The 17,733-nt window shown below is 49.5% G+C and overlaps 2 long non-coding RNA genes across 2 annotated transcripts; one reads left to right on the top strand and one right to left on the bottom strand.

Moving 5' to 3' along the window:
- Nucleotides 1–3,567: 3,567 nt before the first annotated feature.
- On the bottom strand, nt 3,568–13,600 carry LOC134479934 (uncharacterized). The gene is made up of 2 exons (XR_010053867.1): nt 8,014–13,600; nt 3,568–5,289 (listed from the first exon to the last, which is right to left on the bottom strand). It is a non-coding gene; the product is annotated as an uncharacterized LOC134479934 (long non-coding RNA).
- On the top strand, nt 5,283–15,897 carry LOC134479935 (uncharacterized). Its single transcript, XR_010053868.1, has 2 exons — nt 5,283–5,527; nt 15,132–15,897. It is a non-coding gene; the product is annotated as an uncharacterized LOC134479935 (long non-coding RNA).
- Nucleotides 15,898–17,733: the final 1,836 nt, after the last annotated feature.

Raw genomic sequence — 17,733 nt, 5'->3', positions numbered from 1 at the left:
CACTTAAAGATGGCCAACTTCCTGCTTCTCATTCAGTCTTTCTTTCTTTTTTCTGCTGCTCCTTTTCTAAGACAAAGCTTCGATAGCCTCCTGGAAACCCCAGGGACCTATTCAGAGAGGTGTTTTCCCCCAACTCCAGTGAACTGCTCAATGGGACCTTTCCTCCCAATCCCAGAGACCCCATTGTTGGGCCAGGAAGTATTTGTGAACCCCAAAAGACCACCAAGGAGCCATTTCCAATGTAATCACATTAGGGTCTCTTTATTACGAACTCTGGTTTGGTCTTATTCACCTCTGACCCACAGACTCTCATCAGGACAGGGTTTTATAGGAAATGGGAGCAAATGAGGGGTGTCTACCTTGGCAAGCATCTGACTGAATGACTATTGTAAAACAGGTGGGTGCTCTGAAGTAAGACATTACATAATCACCAATGGTCTGTAAGTACATCTAAAAGAAATCAGATTAATCTTTGATTGACTCTTACTAGGAAGTAACTAGGGAGTAACTCTGGGGTACAGGCCAAGGACAAGCCATGGGGTTCTTCCTGGTATGTGGGTGCAGCTTGGGTTCAGCTGCAAAGTCAAGTTCTCAGGCTTGTTTTTTTTTTGTTTGTTTGTTTTGTTTTGTTTTCTTTTCTTTTCTTTTAAGATGGAGGCCAGCCCCAAGATAGAGTAGGTTTGGTTTGGCCTCTCACAGTCAGTAGGGCAAGTCTCCCCCTAATCCCTGATAACTGTTCAGGGGAACTTTCAAGTCTCTGAAGGAGTCCATCAACTTCCCTGCCTTTGTCTGGGTTATTCAGTACCTGGCAATACCTAAAGCATCCATTTCTGGGGAGTCTGTCTCTTCATGTGCTTTGCCGTGTGTGTGTGTGTGTGTGTGTGTGTGTGTGTGTGTGTGTGTGTGTGTGGTGTTTACATGTGTGTGTTTGCTCACACGGGTGTTTGTAAGTGCTTCACTTTCACTAATACCTGCCTGAGTGCTGAGACCTGGCTTTTCCTGCCTTTTTTATTCTTTAAATTGCCAGAGAAAAAGAATCATTTCCCACAGCCCTAGAGCATCAGAAGTAAAGAGATTGGCGGTGACTCTGGACTGTTCCCAAGAAGCAATATGGAACTAACTGAGGAACAGAGGACCAGCCATATTTGTAGGGAGTTCTTCCAGGTGCCTATGCACCACCAAGGCTCTGAAAAGTGCCTGGGGGGAAGTTGAGGAAACCGTTCTGCTCCTGGAACAGCAGGCCTGGCTTGTTCCTAACGCCTGCTCTAATACCTCGTGCTTATGCTCATCAGAAATGTCAAGTCCCGGCCAACACTGTGGTGAAAGAGTGTCCAGCTTGGGTACACAGCGGCCTGCTGTGGAATGGCATTGCTGACCACACCTGGCAAGGTGACTCTGCAAGATTACCTCTGTGACCTCAAGAGAGGAGAGTCACCTGGGTGGGACCTCCCTGTGACTCAAGCTGGAAGAGAGGCGGCAATTGCCACCGAAGTTACAGAGAAAGAACTCATGAACAGACCTGTTCTGGAAAGCCTGGGAGGGAATTAATTCTTCCGACAGTTATGAAATGGAAGTGCCTTCCGCCCCACAGCAATGAGGCAAGAGCTAGGCCAGCTGACACCCTGCCTTGTCCAAAGCCAAGGTGAGCTTGCCAGCTAGCTGAGCTGCTGGGACTTTTCACACAGAACACAGCGGCATAAGCGATGGGTGTGTTTTCAGTAGCTAAGTTCACAGTTGTTTATTACAAACATACAAACAATACAGAGAGCGCTGACTACAGATGAGGAGACTCAGCAGAAGCTAGCGGTATTTCATGTCTTGATCATACATAATTATACATCATAAGAATGCAAGAATTATACCATACACTTAATATTCTATGTCAGTTACTTTTCTCTTGCTCTGACAAAACGCCAACTGGGTGGTGGTGATGTACACCTTTAATCCCAGGCTCTGGAGACAAAGGCAGGTGGATCTCTGAGTTCGAGGCCAGTCTGGTCTACAGAGTGGTTTCCAGGTCATCCAGGGAGGGATACATAAAAAACCCTGTCTTGAAAAATCAGTCTCAAGCATTTGAACACCCAGTTGGTGGCAGCATTTGGCAGTGCTGTCTTGCTGGAGGGAGTATGACACTGGTAGTGGGCTTTGAGGTTTCACACCTTCAGCTGAAGGAATGAGCACACAGGTTCCTGTTCCTGGTGCCACAGCGCCACTCCACCATCATGGACACTAACCCTCTGGAACGATAAGCCTCTCTCACCTCTCTGGAAGTCTCCCTGGTCATGGCCCTTCATCACAGCAGTAAAAACATAAGTAGTACTCTGTCCTTCCAGAGGAATGGTCAATGCCCAGTCTCTGTGTCAGACAGCTCACAACCACCTGTATCCCTTCCAGGGACATGATGCCCTCCTCTGCTGATACCACCATGCACACACATAAACACACACATACAAAAAAAAACTTTGTAGAAGTCAAACTCAATAAAAATAGTTAACAGGGAGATAGTTCAGTGGCTAAAAGTACCCACCACACAAGTGGGAGGGCCTGAGTTCAAATCCCCATAAAAGATGAGCATGTAGCTAGAGCTAGAATCTCTATAATCCCAGCACTCTAACCAGGAGATGGAGACAGGAGGATCCCCAGGAGCTAGAGGGTCAGTTGTCTGTCGTATGTAGAAGCAAACAAGAGAGCCTGTCTCACAGCGAGAGGCAAATGTCTACACCCAAAATTGTTCTCTGACTTCCACACTCACACCATGGCATGTACATGCCTACACGCTCATGTACATGGGCACATGCATGTGCACAGACAGACAGACAGACAGACAGACAGATATTTAAAAAACATTTTGAGTGAAGACTTGGGTAAAGTGCATACCACATCAGCATGAAGACCGCAGTCCAGATGCCAGCACTCATTTAAAAGCCAAGTGTGGGGGCTGGAGAGATGGCTCAGTGGTTAAGAGCACTGACTGCTCTTCCAAAGGTCTTGAGTTCAAATCTCAGCAACCACATGGTGGCTCACAACCATCTGTAATGAGATCTGATGCCCTCTTCTGGTGTGTCTGAAGACAGCTACAGTGTACTTATATATAATAAATAAATAAATCTTAAAAACAAATAAATATAATAATTAAAAAAAACCCAAAAGCCAAGTGTGGTGGCATGTGATAGCCTGGAGGATTCCCCAAGGCTTTGCTTACTGGAACAAGTAAGTGGCAGATTCAATGAGAGACTCTGTCCCGCCCTGCCCACCATGCACCCCCTCCAAAAAAAATAGGAGGGATTGAAGAAGACACTCAGTATTGACAAATTCTAAATGCACACCACACACACACACACACACACACACACACACACACACACACACATACAGGCACACATATGTATGCACACATGTGCATGTACACATATGTATGCATTTGAAAGATCCTAGCTCGAGTCTCAGGATGGTGCACCCCAGGAAACACCGATCTCGGACGAGCCCCCAAATGAAAGATCCCGAAGAGAGACCCTTTCTAAAGTCGTGGGAAATCGCGGACCCCAGACACAGAGAGACCATTTTGGATGTAATAAGCAAAGGTGAGGTTTATTACGGAGATCTATTACAGGGATCTCCGGGTCGACACGTATCCTGTGCAGGAGACAGAGGTGTCAACCCCGAAGCTCAAAAGTCAGGGGTTTATATAGGGAAGGCTAGGGGGTTTGGCACAATTGGCTAATTTCTGGGGCGGCTATAAGTGATTGGCTCATTTAAACATGGCAGTGAGATTACAGCACAGCAGGAGAGTACGTATTGACTGGAGCGTACAGGATTTTAGAAGCTAGGGTCGTATCAGGGTTTGAAGGACATCTGGTTAAGGTGTGACTCTGAGTAAGCTGGGGGAGGTGCCCTTCTGCCAGATGGTTTGAGTCAGTCCTGATAACTTGGGCTGGTTCCTGCATTCCTTTTATCTTTATGGTCTGTTAGTCCTAGCGGCAGGGCGGGGCTGCCTGGACTTGCTTTTCACAGTGTTTAGCCCTGAGTCTGTGAATTTTGAAACTTACTCTTTTAACTTCATATTTTTAAACCTTAAATCTGTATAATTTTCCTTTCACATACATGTATGCACATGTGCACACATGCACATTCACATGTGTATTTGTACTCATGTATATGCATGCACATATACATGGATGCACACACATGGATGTGCATACACTTGTACACAAATTGTCTAAAGTGACTTTTAGCTTACATGTTGCCTATGACATGTCTTTCTTTCCTGCATCCCTATGAAGAAAGTCATGACAGCCACCTCCCATCCACTCCTCCAGGTCCCCAGGCAGGAGTTTATCCATTAGATTTTTAGGCTGGGGCCCCAGCTGCTCCTTCCTCTGTCCCTAAGTCCTGTCTGCTTGCAGATCTCTTAGCCTTTTGTTCCTGCCATCTGATAGGGACACTCCAGGGGGAGCTCACCTGAGAGGGGACACAGTTCAGTATGGCCAGATGTGCTCCTGACTCAGGTCAGAACCTCATTCTCCAACAGCTCTGCCAGCAAGTAAGATCAACTGCTGGCCTCCCCTGCTTATTCTGTTTTGTTTATCTGTTTCGTGTATGGGGATGACACATGCCGCTCCGTCCCTGTGAAATCAGAGGACAACTGGCGGGAGTTGGTCCTCTTCTGCCATGTTCAATCTCAGGGACCAAACTCAGGCTCCGAAGCAGCCAGCAACACCTTTTCCTGCTGAGCCATCTTCCCAATCCCCACCTTAATTCTTATATGTTCTCGTGGGCTGATGACTCTCAGCGGCAAAATAACGCTCAGAAACCATTGCTCAGGACTTTGGATTCGGGGTAACTAAGTCTTTGTGGAGTTCCATGCTTGATGCCCATAGCGCTGTGTGGCGTGGTCCGTCTGTGTGTCCGCTTTAAATGGAGTGCCACTACTGGGAGGTGTGGCCTCGTTGGAGGAAGTGTGTCGTTGTCACTTCCTGCTACCCTCAGCTCCAGAGGTAGAACTCTAAGCTCCTCAAGCACCAAGTCTGTCTGTGTGCTGCCACGCTTCTCACCATGACAACGATGGCTAAACCTCTGAACCTGTAAGCCCGCCCCAATTAACCGCTTTCCTTTCTAAGAGCTGCCGCGGTCATGGCGTGTCCTCACAGCAATGAAACCCAAACGAAGACAGTCTTAGTTCAAGCCATCCCCGATTGGCCTTGGAAATCACTCCTGGAGGTTCGGCAGATACATACGGTGGTTCGGCCTGATGGTGCTTGTATTTGAATGCTGCTACTGGCTCCTCGAGACCTGGTTGCCCCAGAGACGAGAGAATCCACATGTAGTGGTGCTAATGTGACCTTGCCTCAAGGTTATTTCTGATTGGTGAATAAAGATAGCAACAGCCAATAGCTGGGCAGAAGAGACATAGGTGGGTTTTAGGGTTTTCGGGCTTGGGGGTCGGAGGAGAACCACAAGGGGGAGAAGAAGGTGAATGGAAGAGAAAGATGGTTTAGATAATGTGGCCCTGTGGGCTGGCCTATTGGAGGTAAGTCCAGCCCAGATGAAACACAGTAAGTAATAACTCCGGGTTATCATAGGAAATAGATCACAATACTGTAGAAGATAAGATATCTGCCTAGCTGTAGTGCTGATTAGGGCTTCTTGTAATTAAGGCTTAGTGTAAATATAAAAGTTGTGTGTCTTTTATCTGGGAGCTAAATAGTCAAAGGCAGGATAGAAAGTCCAGGTTGAAATTAAAATTTTTTACAAAACACTAATGCCCAACGTGGGGCAACAACTTAATTTAAGAAAAATTAATTTCAGGGGCTGGAGAGATGGCTCAGCGGTTAAGAGCACTGACTGCTCTTCCAGAGATCCTGAGTTCAAATCCCAGCAACCACATGGTGGCTCACAACCATCTGTAATGGGATCTGATGCCCTCTTCTGGTGTGTCTGGAGACAGCTACAGTGTACTCATATAAATAAAGTAAATATATTTTTAAAAAAAGAAAGAAAAATTAATTTCAGACTCCCCAATTAAAAACACATGCTGTCCCTTTAAGATTAAGAAGCAAAATAATTTGGGGGAGAGTTTCTTAGCTGCACAGTTTTTCTCCGAGTCACTCAGGGTTCCGGGACTAGTACAAAATATGTGCTGATTTGGCACACATAATTCTGGGGTTCATAATGTGAGCTAAGACACATCTGTGCCCTGCAAACCAAACCAAACAACACACCAAACAACAGGTTCAAACTTCAGCCTGGGGTCTCCCTAAGTGCTACTCTATGCTGCCTCCTTAAAGAGGACTGGTAGACTGGAATCTGAGGAACCATATTTTTCTCCTTTTCAGAGTTTCCTGGGCTTCTCTCAGCTCTAGACCACAGCATTAGTCACAGCCTGCCATGTGGGTAAATGTTTAGATCTGGGGTGCTCTCCACAGGCTCGTGCTTGGAATGTCTGGTCCCCAGTCGGTGACCAGGGTAGAAAGCATGGTTCTAGCTGGCCTAAGTGTGGCTCAGTAGGGTTGGGCTTCTGAAAGTCATGGCCAGGCCCCTGTGATGCCAGGAACCTCTTCCAGCCACACTGCCCACTGCCCCGTGGACTGAGACCCTCTGAAACCGTGAACGCAAACGGAACTTTTCTCACTCCCATGGTGTGATTTTCAGGAAGAACAACATTGCTATCCTTGGAGTGAATAGGTGACAGCTTGGACCAGGTTCTTGGAACCCTTTGATTCCCCCAGCACTCATGGGGTATAAGAGCCAAGGACAACGCTAAGCCTGGGGTGTGAACAAGTGTTCTGCTGACCCCTGCACCGTTCCAAAGGCTGCTGGGTGCTCATATGTTGTGGGGCGTGGCAGAGGCTGGCTGCTGGCTGAGCTCAAGGCTCCATTAGCCATTCCACTGATGGGTTGTAGGCGAGGGATGAGGGGGTGTCCAGCTGGAGAAAGGAGGGAGCACTAAAGGTACAGACCAGCTGAGAAAGGCAGAGGAGAAGTAGAAACTGAGCCACCTAGTGTCGCAGCTCAGGAGAAGAAAGCAGAGACGGGAAGTTCGGCTGAGGAGAATGTTCAAGAATGCTTGCCCCACTGCACACACCCCAACACCATCTCACCCCTACCCCTACCCCTACCCCCACTGTGCACACGCTGTTGGGAGTGACCCAGGCCACTCACATTCCAGCAAGCATTCTGCCACAGAGGCCACCCCACCCCAGTAGTTTTTCAACCGTCCATCCTGATTACTCCACCTTTGACCTTCCTCTGCCAAGAGCCGGCTGGCAGACCAGGGCGTACCTCAGAAGAATCTGCTGTGGCGATGTCAGAAAACAGACAATCTCCGTAAGGCAGGCACAGTCCAGAGAGGCAGACCCAGGAACCTTATATTTTTGGTTTTTTTGTTCTTTGAAGATTTATTTATTTTATGTATATGAGTACACTGTTGCTGTCTTTAGACACACCATAAGAGAATGTCAGATTCCACTATAGATGGTTGTGAGCCACCATGTGGTTGCTGGGATTTGAACTCAGGTCCTCCGGAAGAGCAGTCAGTGCTCTTGACCGCTGAGCCATCTCTCCAGCCCTATCAGGGGCCTTTTAATGCCACAGAATCTAGCTGGCTGTTGGAAGTGTCTCTGTCTGGGGAACAGGTAGCTAGTGAATTTCTTGCTAAAAACCCATTATCTCTGGACTTTTTGTAATTACACTCAGGATACAAAAACAAACCAAAGTCGACTCAAAGAAGAGAACTTGAGTAGATAAGAAGGTAGTGTCCTTCTCTGGCACCTGTGAGCCAGTGAGGTTTGCCAGGCATTGCCAGATGTAAGGGCTGAACCTGAGACCCTGCCCAACTGCTTAGTTCCCAGCTGCCTGAGCTTCGAGCCCTGCTAGCCCCTGTTAGCTCTTTTTCCTCAGGCGGTGACTGGTTTCTTGTTCCCCTGGTCTCCTTGCCCATTAGGGTCCCAGAAGCAGCCCTCCCCTCCCCTGCTCGCTGTCTCTCAAAGAGAGGATGACCCCAGGCTCAGACCTTACCTCTCTAGGAGCCCTCTGATCAGTCCAGTGGGTGCTGTGACCAGTGTCTGAGCAGAACAGAAACAGAAGCAAGGGTAGATATTACTCTCCAACTGGGCCAATGGTTGGAGCGTGGTGGCTCTTGGAGACAGGAATGAGATTATGAAACTGGTTTATTCTAACCTCGAAGCACGCTGTAAAGCTGCAGGCTAGCTTCTAAGTCCGTTTCCCGGAAAATGGGCCTTGCTAATAGGCGTCTGGTTCTGAGGTTTAATTTCCTATCTTCCTCTGCACACACTGTGAGGTGAATGGACAGAGGACTGGCTGTGGTGTGGCTCAGGGTGAGAGTGCTTGCGTGTGTCACACCTTGAATTCCACCCCTCCAGCCCTGCCAAAGAGCCCCTCCACCTCTCCTTCCCAGCTATGCGTGCTAGGGTCCACACTAAGTAGTCACTGCTGAGCCAGGACCCGGAAGACCACAGTCATACCTGCCTGCAGAACTGTAAATCAGTAGCCTGCCCTTGGGCTGATTCTCCCGCTGTAAGGTGCATACCATACCAGTGTTGATAACTTTAAGCCATTGGGAGAAGCCCAGTGCGTACTCTGGGTTACCCAGCAGACTTTCCAAAAATGCAATAGACTTACGGTGGCTGTGCCCACTGGGTTCCCTCCTGTCCCAGGCTATCTTCGTATGTGTGTGTCTTTCTCTCTCTCTCTCTCTCTCTCTCTCTCTCTCTCTCTCTCTCTCTCTCTCTCTGTGTGTGTGTGTGTGTGTGTGTGTGTGTGTGTGTGTGTGCTCTCGCATGCATAGGGTGTGGGTAGACGGGATGTCTCTGCATATCCACCACTGGCTGCAGAGAAGAGATTCACACGAGGTAGAAGGAAATCCGATTCAACTTGTTAGCTGGTTCTAGTTCAAAGTTCCGCAGTCTGACCCAAGCAGTTTATTTTTGACGTCGTTAAACATAGCACAACCTTGAAAAAAAGTCTCCTTGTGCCAATTACCATGATAAAGCTTAAGGCATGACCCCATCGAAACTCCTTGGCAACAAACAGGTCTTTTGCAACTTACCTGTGACACCTTCCACAAGAATGGGTTCTGATTGGCAGAGACGTGATGCTCAGGGCTCTGGGAAGAGGCTCCACAGACAGCAAAGGTCCGCATCAGACTATTAATACATCTGATCCAACAGAAATAGGTGTGACTCCTGCTGTCGTGAAAAGCCTGCATGTGTGAGATTCCTGGTTTCTCTAGGAGAAACTTCTCTCTTCTCCTCTGCGAGCACAAAGACAAAGGTCCTCATGCCTTCCTTTTTTTTTTTTTTTTTTTTCCCCGGGGCTGGGGACTGAACCCAGGACCTTGTGCTTCCTAGGTAAGCGCTATACCACTGAGCCAAATCCCCAACCCCGGTCCTCATGCTTTCTACATCCCTGCATCTGACGCAGATGTGTGACCCTTGTCACCACCCCATGAGGAAAAGAGTGCTAGAACCAATAACTCCTACCCGAAATCCTTCAATGCAAACTGCTTTAAAGATAAAAACTTGGTAGAAGGCTCAGGTTGGTAAGGGTTTGCCACCCAGGTGGGGCACCTGAGTTTGACTTTCAGTACCCAGAGTAAAAAGCCACCGTGCCTATAATCCCATGTGGGGAGGCGGGGCAGGAGGATCTGAGATGTGCTAGCCAGCCAGGTTCTGGAGGAGACACTGCCTCAAAAATAAGTGCAAGGTAACTGAAGGGGTTATTCATGACAACCTCTGGCCTCAATGTGTGTACACACGCACACACACACCTGTGCACAAAGGTGTACACATGTACATGAATACTTCTTACACACAATTAGCCCATGCACTTGGTGGGAAAACCTGACCTGAAGCCCAGGGAGGAGGCCTACTATAGATGTACCATTTGGGTTCAACACTCTACGCTTACCCACTGGTGCCTTGGCTGGTGGCGAGTTCTGGGTTACCCACCATGCATTGCACAGAGAAACTCCTCTGAGACGTTCAGAGTATCGGATTGCTCTGTAAATTAATATCCTTACCTTTATCAGTTTAGGCTACCATAGTTTATATGGACACGCTACACTCAGCCTGCCACGTCTAGGGCTCCAGCAGCTGTTGAGACAACCAACCAGAAACCACAATATTGGATTGGCAGAGAGATACCTTCCCATAAATCCCAGCACTCAGGAGGCTGCGCCCAGAGGATGAGGAAGTTAAGGAAAGCCAGACTCCAGAACACCACACTGTCTCAAGCCATTAGTTTTCCCTTTGGCTTGGGAAAACACTGCACTGAATCAGTACATAGGTTTCCTGTTACTATCAATTACTCCCAATTTGCATATCATTAATATTGTATTAAGTGTTGTAAGTCACAGGTGACAGGATCAGGAGCAGACAGGAGCAGGTGCAGGAGCTTTCTGCAAATACCATGCCATGGAATCTAAGAGAATTTAGCATCCCTAGGGTTTGGTGTCTGGAGGGAACCTGGAGTCCTTCCCCGTCAGTATGTACACACATGTACGCACGGCTGTCAACACATCCACCACAGGGGGATGGGCCCAGGGAGCACTCTGACCCTGCAATTCTCGATTCCAGGAAACAATTATCTTTTCCTGGCCTCAGTTTCTAAGGCCGTCTGGGCTAAAGACGCCTGAGGCTGCTCGTCGCCAAGTGTAGCGAAGTTTCCATCTCTGCCCTCCAGACTCTGCCTAGAAGCAGTTGTAGGATCCTGGGAATCTCAGGGCAGAGTTTCTACTCTGAGAATAGAGACAGGCGCACAAAACTTGATCCTAAGAACATGACATTTCAGGTCTAGTAGTTTCTCCAGCCGTCCCCTGACTCTTACCTCCCTTCCTGGGTTCCTGTTGACATCAGATTGTCTTGACTGACACACGGTAGGTCCCCTGTGAGTGTGCTTACACAGAGACATTTATGTGCATGTGTGTGAATCACTGAGGTTTATACCCATGCTTTGTACTTGACTCTCTTGGGAGCTGTGAAATGTTCTTTTTAAAAAAATCATTTACTTACTTTATTTGTACGTATGGCAGTGCACTCATGTGTAAGTCAAAGGACTGCCTCCAGGAGTTGGTTCTTTTTTTTTTTTCTTTTCTTTTTTTTGGAGCTGGGGACCGAACTCAGAGCCTAGTGCTTGCTAGGCAAGTGCTCTACCACTGAGCTAAATCCCCAACCCCGGGAGTTGGTTCTTAGGTTTCACCATGTGGGTCCCAGGGATTGAACTCCCTCTGAGGGAGGCATCTGTCCAGCCCCTGAGAGGCTCTGGGGAGGCTATCCCTCCACTTCATCCCACCTCACCTTAAAAACTAGTGTATCCTGTATCCTTTCTTCTCTGCAGTTAGTCCCCAGTCCGTTGAGATGGACTGAAGCAGGCTCAGAGCTGGACCGGCTGTCCTCTGTGAGTCAAGAGGTAGCACAGGGTGTTACAAGGAGAATGCAGCGAGGGGGTAACTTTGGAGAGTCCCGTGCCAAGGTGCACCCTTAAGAAATTAGGCCATGGGGTTGGGGATTTAGCTCAGTGGTAGAGTGCTCGCCTAGCAAGCGCAAGGCCTTGGGTTCAGTCCCCAGCTCCGAAAAAAAAAAGAAATTAGGCCATGCAACAGATTTGGTGTAAAAGAGGTTTATTGGGGGAGGAGAAAGGAGTGAAGACCTGGGGAAGGGGTAGAGGTCAAGAGAACATGTACACAGACAGATAGCCAGGGAGCAGAGCCGTGAGGGCAGAGAGAGCGGGCAGAGAGGGAAAGAGAAGGGGCACACGGAGAAAGGGAGAGGGAATGTTGAGAACAGAGAGAGAGCTGGGTGGGCATGAGAGCAGGCCAGTGGAATTGCCTATAGGCTAATGCTGGGGCACCACGCTCTGAGGGAGCCAGTAGGGGCAGTCACAGGAACAAAATGCCGGGCAAGGGGGCTCTTCTTATAGAACAGAGAGACTTGTTTTGGCCCCGTTTCAGAGCTTTCTGTTACTGATCAGTTGGCCCCGTGGCTCTGTGGTGAGGAACCCTAACTAATGGTGGAGGGAAGTGCTCACCTCAGGACAGCCAGAGAGGAGGAATGGAAGTAGGGTAGTGGGGAGGAGGGAGGAAGGGAGGAGGAGAGGGAGAATGAAGGAGAGAAGGAGGAGGGCAGGGCAACAAAGATATAGAAGGAAAAGAACTGAGCTCTAAGCCTTCCCTTTGTGGATTTAATGACCTCACTCCCCGGCACTAGGTCCATCCTCTTTTTTTTTCCTTCTTTTTTCTTTCTTCTTCCCAGACAGGGTTTTTCTGTGTATCCCTGGTGTCCTGAAACTCGATTCATAGACTAGTCTAGCCTCAAACTCACAGAGATCCTCCTGCCTCTGCCTCCTGAGTACTGGGATTAAAGGCGTGCACCACGGTACCCAGCTTTTTAGGTCCTTCCTCTCTTAAAGGTCCCGTCACCCTTCGGGCTGGCGATATGGCTCACATATTAAGAGCACATACTGGTCCTCCAAAGGCCTTAGCTCATGTCAGGAGGTACACAACTGCCTGTCCATCCAGGCTATGGGATCCAACTCCTCTGTCTCTTTGGGGACTTGCAGCTTTGTGCGTACACCTACACACAGACATCCACATAACCAAAACTAATAAACAACATTTTTTTTTCTTTTTTTTTCGGAGCTGAGTACTGAACCCAGGGCCTTGCGCTTGCTAGGCAAGCACTCTACCACTGAGCTAAATCCCCAACCCCATAAACAACATTTTTAAAAGGTCACGTTACCCCCAGCACCACCACCATATGCTGGCCACCAAGTCATTAGCATGTGGCCTCTGGGTGGCATTTCAGGGCCAAATCATGACAGGGAGGTGGCAGAATGTGGTAGTGGAGCAGGTGTGGCCTGGGGAGCCTCAGAGTGAACCAGAAGTAAAGGCCGGGCTGAGACAGGACCACCACGAAACAGACTTGGAGAGTGAGTTCACTTGGCCCTGTGTCTGGGATGGAGTTAGACTGACCCCCTCTGTGGTCTGTCACTCTGTCTGTAAGAATGAGCCATCATCAGTTCTTCCTGTCTCAGAGAACCAAGGCAAAGTGGGCTGGAGGCTGGGTTCTCAGGCCAAATCTAATTCCCTCTGCTCCGTGGCCTCTGAAAGCTGAGGATGTGGGGTTGGAACCGATGGCTTCAATCCTATGTTGTGTTCCTGGCTTCTCACCAGATGGCAGGAACCCTGTCCAGGGAGTCAATGACTCAGAGGTCAGGGAAGACAGGGCTGGGACTCTCCCTACTCCCCTTAGCCCTGTGGTGGTAATGGCCTCAAGTGAGTGGAGGCAGAGACTTGAGAGTGACTGTGGCCTGTTCATGAGAGGTGGGGGAAGCTGCACCCCTCCCCCTCAACCACCAGACAGGGAAACCTGCCAGTGATTGTGGGAGGGGACTCCCCTGTGCAGCCAGAGCTCCAGATGTTTTTCCCATGAATGCATTTGCAGAGCGGAGAACCGGAACCCAGTAATCCAGAGGCTGGCCTAGCCTCCCTCCCCAGGGTAGGGTGTCCCTAGGCTGCCCTGATCGACCATGAGGTCTGTAGTAAATCTCTTCTGCTCCGAGCACGCATTCTCCCTTCTGTAGACAGTTGAACAATGACCACCCCCACCCCATCCCCCACTCACCACCCCCACAGAGCTGAGCCTGAGACCACATGATTTGCAGTGGGACCATATTTGGAAACATTTTCTGAGGATAAAAAAAAACAACTAAAATCTGGAGATGAGGTCATCTTGGCACTTGTGTGAGCCAGGAAGCCAATGCGGTGTCCTTGAAAGAGACAGAAGACGGGGCTATTAGCAAGAAGGGTTGGTGGGAGAAAAGGCAGAAGTGCTTCAGGCGCCTACGCTGCTTCTAGGTAGCCTCCCCCCTGCAAGCAGGCCCACCCTCTGTGCTAAGGCGTGTGGAATATCACGGAATATCAAGGCCTGCAGCCACATGACTCCAGAGGCTTAGGGAACTACAGAATTTGCCAGAATTGCCTTAGAATTGACTGCTTCTTCCCACCAGAAGATGGAAAGACCTGAATGCTTCTGAGGAAGGAGGAAGGGGAGGAGAGGGAGGAGCAGTGGAGCCGGAAAGGAGGAGGACGGGGTGGGGGGGAGGAGGAGGAATGGGAGAATGAGGTGTGTGTGTGTGTGTGTGTGTGTGTGTGTGTGTGTGTGTGTGTGTAGGGGAAGGACTCTGAGTGGTTAAGGCCTCTACACTGAGCTGTCTCTGCAGCTGGGTATGATGGATGGGGAGGGCTGTGGAAAGGCAAATCCATACAGGCTTAAACCTTCTGCATCGTCCTTCAGTGTAAAGTGATACTGAGCTGAGTCACAAAGAGGAAGGAGAGGACCTGTGTTAGTGTGACCTGGCTCTCTTGAGAAGGAGGGGCTACAAAGAATAAGAGGACCTCTCCAGGCTGACCAGGAGGTCAGCCAACACATCACCCTGCCAAAGAGGCCCCAGGGTTCTACCCACAGCCCTAACCAGTTCTTGAGAGGACACAACCCGCTCCCACACAGAACTCCCTGTCTGAGATTTCCCTGAGGCTGTAGCTGGCTGCCACATAGCTCACACACTGCCTTTTGGCTTCTGAGCCACAGTGACTAATTTTAACTGACCCTCTGATTTGTGCCAGAGCCCTGGGACCGCCCCTAACTCACCAAAAGCTCCACGTTTAAATCACCCACAGTGAGCTCCCAGCCCTCTCTTAAAACCTTATCCTTGACCAACTCACTTCACAAACTTTCCCGCCCAGCTAGCCCGGTCATCTTGCCGTCTCCAGATCACTCTGTGCTGTTTCTGCTTTCCTAAGCTTTTTCTCATCACCCCTCAGCCCTCCTCCCTGACCAGAGCACTCACCCTTCCACCTGCCCCTGACCATCTCCCAACATTTGCCAAACACAGACATTTGTTGAAACAGATGTTTTCTGGTCTCAGGCAATGACTGTGGCAGCAGTGTGCCCACTGGGGCCCGGCTTTATCCTCCTGGCCCAGAGAGGCCTGTCTTTTTCCTCCTCAAAAGTGTTCAGAGCTGGCTGGTTAAATGAGTACTGGCCCTCTCAGTGGGGTCTCTAAACCTCTCTCTTGGTCCTGAGCACTTCTCTCCTTCCATTTTTGTCTTTACCCAGGAGACCAGGGTGTTTGGTGGCCCTGAAGAAGGAAGTTAGGTCCCCGAGCGACGAGAGACGCTGAGCAGAGCTTCAATGCTAGAACTGAATGGTGATGTAAACAAGGCCTGGACCACTCAGGCTGATGAGGCTGGGGGCTTGCTCTGACTCCTGCTTCCTCTCACAAAGCCTAAAGCCTGAGAAGCAGGTCTCCCCACCTCCGCTAGGCTCTCTCCTTTGTCCTCCCAGTGCAGATCAAACTGTCACCGTCCTCTCCATAAAGCTGCCAAGGTTCCCTGGTCCTCGGAAGTCTCTTCTCCACTTTCCCCCTTTTCTTCCACATTGGCATCCTCAGGGCCTGTCCTGGCTAGTTTTGCTTTGTCAAACTTGGCACAAGCTAGAGTTATCCCGGATGAGGGGACCTCAGTTGAGAAATTACCTCCATCAGGTAGACTGGCCTGTGTGCAAGCCTGTGCCGGTTGTATATGCTCGGCTCAGGGAGTGGCTATGTTAAGAGTGGCCTTGCTGAGGTGGGTGTGGCCTTGCTGAGGTGGGTGTGGCCTTGCTGGAATTGGTGTGTCACAGTGGGCATGGGCTTTAAGACCCTCATCCTAGCTGCCTGGATGTCAGTATCTGCTAGCAGCCTTCAGATGAAGCTGTAGAACTCTCAGCTCCTCCTGCACCATTGCCTGCCTAGGCGCTGCCATGCCCCCCCCCCCCCTTGATGATACTGAACTGAAACTCTGAACCTGTAAGCCAGCTCTAATTAAATGTTGTCCATATAAAAGATGCCTTGGTCATGGTGTCTGTTCACAGCAGTAAAACCCTAACTAAGACAGAAGTTGGTACCAAGGACTGGGGTATTGCTGTGATAGGCAGGGAGGGTGGGGGGAGCTCCCACTTGTCCGAAGGGAATGATTGTCCTTAGCTTGGTGGATGCAGGCTTGGTAGCGGTTGTGGCTAGGAGCACAGAGAGGTCTTTTACGGGAGGTTAGGCTGCAGCTCTATAAGCGAAGGCCTTCCTCATGGTTCCCCATGGCGGATCTTGATGAAAAGACACAGTTCATGATTCTAAATACTTTATTGTCCTGGCAGAAAGTGGATGCGTAAAATGACACCCACTTCTCAGGGTAGGCCTGAGATTAAATACCTTTTGTGAGGAAGAATGTCTGGAAAGAGAAGCCTATTGGCTAAGTCCTCTGAGCCTCTAGGTGCCTCATTAGCTTGGAGAACTCTGTTTTGGGCCTACCTGACCACAGGGCACGTTTCTTTTAGGTGAGAAGCAAGACACAAGTCAGGAGTCTGGCAGGGAGCTGGGAGTCACTGAGTCTCCCGGTCTCAATCTGCTCTACCACACCAAACTTCCTGGCAGTTTCTCGTGATGAGGGACTCTAACTTGTAGATCAACTCTACCCTTTCCTGGATAAGCTGCCTTGGTGTTTATCACAGGAAGAGAGAAAGCAAACTCAGACAAGGCCTTCCTTTTCGCCCTGGAGTCCTCTCTACACTGACACACCAGACCATACAGCTTCAGTCCACAAGTGTGCTCCACAGGAGAAACCGAACCATCTCCAGATTGCCGGATAACCCCTCGACTGTTTTAGGGGTACAGCTAGGGAAGGAGGACAAACCTCACCCTCATATGGTGACGGAATAAGGTGGGGGCCCAAGTTCAGAGAAGCCCAGCTGTGCCCATGGGAAGATGTGTCTCCCAGCATGGCAGAGTGGGTTTGATTTTGAAGACACAAATCGGGGTGGCCAATGAATGCTCTGTCCCCTTCCTTCCGAGTTCCTATGAGGGAAGTTTGGGAGCAGGCTCTGGGTTTTCTAGAGGACAGGGGTCCAGGGTGGAGGAATACCCAGGCAGGCAACTGCATAGATGCGTGGATTGTCTACGCTCTGGAAAGGCTGGCCTCCTCCCAGGCCACCGTGGGCCTGTGGGACTCCTAGTCAAACATACGGTAGCCCTCTCCTCTGCATTCAAACCACCACCACCCTGTCCACATTCCCTCCGCAGGCTCCCAGATGTCTTTCTTGCCAACATCCACCCATGGTTTTAACACACTAACAGGCCCTGGATGTAATTCAGTGCAGAGAACGCATGCCTCTGCCCCTGTCACCAATCGAGAGAGTGCATAGAAGGTGGGTGAGGCTGAGACAGATGTAAGGGAACTTTTTGGGGGTGGTAACAGTGTTCTGTGTCTTGATAGTTTGGGTAAACCAAGTGTGTGCTTCAACAAAACCCAGCACAGCCTCAGGTGTGTGAGTTGCTTTGGATGTGAGCATCACTGGGAAGAAAGTGCAAATCTTGCTTCTCCTTCACATGCGAGAGAAAGTGCAGTACCTGCCTTTGGGACCTGGGTTACCTCACTCCATGCATCAAACAGGAGGCAGCCTGCAGTTCACAATTGTGCATCACTTGGGGACCAGGTGCCTTCTAAAAATGGCTGCTGGTCCTTGTGTGAACATTGTATGGATGGAGTAGTGTACTGCAGGCCTTGAATTTGGGACCCCTTTTCACCTAAGGCAGTGTTCTGCAATCTCAACCATATAGGTATATAATGTATATATATGCATGTATATATATTTATGCATATGTGTGTATGTATGTATATATATATAT

This window comes from Rattus norvegicus, chromosome 7 (assembly GCF_036323735.1).
Source record: "Rattus norvegicus strain BN/NHsdMcwi chromosome 7, GRCr8, whole genome shotgun sequence".
Lineage (NCBI taxonomy): Eukaryota > Metazoa > Chordata > Mammalia > Rodentia > Muridae > Rattus > Rattus norvegicus.
This window is presented reverse-complemented; position numbering and strand designations above follow the sequence as displayed.